The sequence below is a fragment of the Oryzias latipes genome, chromosome 3 (assembly GCF_053564925.1).
Source record: "Oryzias latipes strain Hd-rR chromosome 3, Olatipes_Hd-rR_3.1".
Taxonomy (NCBI): Eukaryota; Metazoa; Chordata; class Actinopteri; order Beloniformes; family Adrianichthyidae; genus Oryzias; species Oryzias latipes.
The window spans coordinates 11,028,545-11,032,907 of record NC_136239.1 but is presented as its reverse complement, the minus strand read 5'-3'; the positions used below and the strand labels follow the sequence as shown (position 1 = coordinate 11,032,907).

The following is a 4,363-nucleotide window of genomic DNA, read 5'->3' as shown; positions in this document are numbered from 1 at the left end:
ATTAATAAATTAAAAATCCCTGACAGGAAAAACATCAGCTGCTGTTCATCTTTCATTCAGGAAAAAGTTGAGTTCATCAAAATGAGGAGAAAATGGGTTAAACCAGAAATTCATTAGGGAAGGGTCAAAACACCAAACTCATAATAAAATACATTATTTCAGTCTTATAAAAATACATTCTAAAACAATTTGGTATTCCTCCTCTGCCTGAAAGACTAAATTTTTTTTTATTTAAAGATTTTTTTTAGACTACAGACTTTGCCACCGTTAGTTACACACCTGGACATGTCTGATGATGTGCACACACTGAAAAAAAAGATCTGTTGGATTGACATAAAAAAATCATGGACATCGGTTGCGCGCAAAAAAATCATGTTGAACCAATATAATTATTGCACATAATAAAATCATGTTCTACCATAATGAATGCTTCTTTGTTTCTGCACCTAATAATTTTACAGAAACAAACAAGATTTTATTATGTCATTTACCATAATTTTTCAAAAATTTAAAAGACAGTAAAAATTTAGCAAAACTATTATTTGTTTTAAATTACCTACATAGTTCATTTTAATTTATAAATTATTTTAATAAAATCTATATTGAAAAATAAAATTGCAATTGCAGATTATTATTTAAAGCAAATGCATTATTACAGTCCAATGAACATCTGACACTGAACACAAATTTCAGATTTAACTTTATTATCTAAACTTGAAAAATATGTTTACAGTGTAGCATAAAGTACAAATCAATATAAATTGGGCTTGCTATTTTTATTAAACAGAAGATAACAGAGCCAAAGCAAACAGCTGGAATCCTTTCTTAGGAAAAACTTTTTAAAGGTCATTTTTATTAAAAGAGTCGGCTCTTTAAGCCTGAAACCTTAGGCACAACTTTGCCCTACAACTCTATTACAGTTTTTCTTTGGATTATTTCAAATGTGTTTCTGAGATGAGGATGGTAATCAGATTTGTGCTGTAAATAAGGCCAAAAAAGCCTTGGCAACTGCCACTCTGACACTTGGTGGGTCGACCACCACAGCCTGGGAGATGTGGACCATGAGAATGTCCTCTTCCTCACCACTTTCCATTAGGAGGGAAATTCCCACCGTGGTGTCCTCGATTGCATCCTGGATTGCTGGATGGTCTTCATTCTAAAGAACACAGAAAATATTTGTGTGCACAGTTTACATTTGAAGTTTAGTTAAAACGTCTAGATTACACAACTCACCTGTACTTTGAATAAACCCCTGCACCTGCTTATGTTGGCGAGAAGGTCAGCAGTCTGAAATACAAAGAGTCAACAAATTTTAAATTCACATGCAAACTTCAGAAAAATACAATTCTTACCCTTGGCTCATCAATAAATGTTATAGTTACTGGGTTAACAAAATCATTATATCCTTAGTGTCATGTTAACAGAGGTAGTGGGATAACTGATCAACCATCAATTTCATTATTTATTATGTATGTATCTTTCTGCATAAAAGGTGTGTGTAAAGAGTAGGGCTGGCAATCTTGATTACCTCACGATTCGATGACAATCCAGGAGACAATAATTCCAATAATATATAGTAAATGCATGGTGACCCACCTGACTCAGTGAAGACTGGAGCATGGACCCCAGCATGATCAGGGAGGAGCAGTTGGAAGTGTTGTGTGATGAGCTCTGTAAATTAATCAGGAAATAAATATAGTGACACTTCCACAGCTTTGTTGTATAATTTTACTAACTAAATATGCATTGGTTTGAAATCAATAGCTGCAAAAATATTCTTAAGAAATTAGACCAGAAAGAACATTTGACACCCCCCTCCCACCACAGGATTCAAACCACGCTTAATGAGAACCCGCTAATTTTGAGATGGAAACTGCAAAACTAAACTAGCAGATCTGGAGAAGCTAACCACCCCACCCATAAAAGATTCCCATATTAATTTATCAAATAGGGGGAATCTGTGAAGTAGTATTACAGACATTAATATAACTAAGGCTGTAAACTTTTTACTACTTGTTCCAAAAGGACATAAATATTTTCACTCCATTTTAAACTCTCAAAGCTAAAGTCTCCATAGAAAAATATGTTCAGCATCATAGAATGAAAACAAAGCTTTGATTGAAACCAAAGATCTATGTAAACTGGACAAACCGAACGCATTCTGTGCACGAGACGCGCACGGAGAATGATTGACAGCTGACTGAGACCGAAGTGCGGTGCTGTTTGCTGGTCAAATAATGCCGTCCTTAAGCTAGCTCATGGTGGAACGGTATGGAAAAACGAAATAATGACAATAGTAATGATAGCTTCTCACATTTTCCTTCAATTTCGGTCTCAACGCAGAATTTAGCAAAAGGAAATCCACTTAGTGACGATGAATCCCCATGGCAAAGTTTTTCGCCTGTGGGAAAAAAAATAAACCGCCGTGCCCGCGAGCGCCCACTGCCCCTTTGTCAAAAGCGAATTCCTACGGCATAACTACTTGCCACTCTTCCCCGCACATCGTTTGAAATCACCGTGTTTACCGCTGAATCTGTCTTCGACGTGAAAGAATTTACCACGCTCATCTCCCCCTACCTGCCGTCCGAGGGCTGTGGCACCAGCGACAAAAGTGGCGCGCAGAGCCTTAACTTTGATAACTACGACAAAAGTGGATTACAAAGCTCTTCCCCGTGAAAAATAACAGTAATGATAAATGAACGCCGTTCATTTCCTTCAATCAATTTGTTAGATTAAATTAATTTACCTTTTTTAAGCTCCTCCAGCCAGCAGGTGCTTGCAGCTTCTCTAAAATGGCTGACTGCAAAGTTTCTCCTCCTGGAATGCTTCTTCACCGATGGGGTTTACTTTTCCAAAATTAAGGGGCAAAGGATCAAGCATAACGATTTCATGTTTTGTCAACATTATTTAAATATATAAAAGTAAAACAGCAAGACATTATGTGTGATTTTCAAGATTATATTATGTTTCGAAGGTAAACATAATTTGTTCATATTAAACAAACATGTTTAGTATTTGTAAATTGAACAACCCCACTTTTCCCGTTTTTTCAGTGCATCAAGTTATTTAGTATGAGGGGCCGTATAAGACATTATTTATTCTGAACCATTCACATTCATACATTCTTGCTCTCACAGTCATATATACTCTCTTTCGCATACATATATTCTCTTTCGCATACATATATTCTCACTTGCACATCCATATATTCTCTCTCTCGCATGCATATATATTCTCTTACGCATACATATATTCTCACTTGCACATCCATATATTCTCTCTCTCGCATGCACATATATTACTTTACACATACATACATTCTCACTCTCATTGTCACTCTTAAAAAAGAATATATGTCTGTGAAAGACAAGTATATATGTGCGTGTGAGGAAGAGTTTATATGTGCGTGTGAGAGAGGAGTATGCATGAAACGGAAGTGACTTTGCATGAAAAGGAAGGCAGTTTGAATGAAAAGGAAGGCACTTTGCATGAACCGGAAAGCAGATGATTTCTCGTGCTCTGATTGGACGAGAGGCCGCCACCTCCCATTTTGAACACAGTGTAAACCCTAACACTTGTACTGGCTCTTAACTATTAAGGTTACACAACTTAAATGTCATTTTGTAGTTGATTCAACTAGTATTAAGCTCTATCAACATTTTTTCAAATTTAACTTAACAGTGCTAAATATTTTAAAGCTTATTTGTATCTAGCACTCAAAAATTTTAAGATCCCTGAAGTAGCGTCATGACGTCATCACGTACTGGTTGGAGGGTCTTTCGTTTTCTCAACGTTAGCTCAGGTGGCCATGTTGGATTTGCCGAATGCGAGTATGCGACGTTTGAAATTGAAAGTCGAGCATTTTATTTTTCTGCAATGCGTCGTGATTTCGTCCCGCTTCAAGACACCCCAACCTCGTTTTTTTTTTCCATCCGCCTCATCGCTGATGGTGCCGTCTTGTCTTCAGCCCTGATTTAATTTGGTAAGGAACGTTCATGGTTTATTTTGAATGAATGCTTTAAAAATGCTCTTATACTACCGTAAATGTGGTTTATTGTTGTTTAAACATATGTGTGTTACGATTGTTTCAGAGCTTAATGTGGCAATGTATACATGATTAGTTTGTCGTAGCAGACGTATGGCGGGCCAAACCCAAAATGCATTTCTGCCCGTAAGTTACGACAGTGATGAGTTTGTTTGTTTTTTCAGAGGTAGAAATGATCTGTTATGCTGCAATCACACTAAACGTGATCCGCGTGTGAAATTCGCGTTGGAGGCCTCTGTCTTAGGCTAAAGTTTGCCCCTGGACACATGTCCAAAAATGTCACTCAAAGCCTCTAACGGTTGTGTGGGAGGAGCTACC

The 4,363-nt window shown here is 36.9% G+C and overlaps 1 long non-coding RNA gene across 1 annotated transcript; it reads right to left on the bottom strand.

Annotated features, from left to right (window-relative positions):
- Positions 1–757: 757 nt before the first annotated feature.
- LOC144991167 (uncharacterized) lies at positions 758–2,595 on the bottom strand. The gene is made up of 4 exons (XR_013655107.1): positions 2,578–2,595; positions 1,597–1,671; positions 1,234–1,287; positions 758–1,156 (listed from the first exon to the last, which is right to left on the bottom strand). It is a non-coding gene; the product is annotated as an uncharacterized LOC144991167 (long non-coding RNA).
- Positions 2,596–4,363: the final 1,768 nt, after the last annotated feature.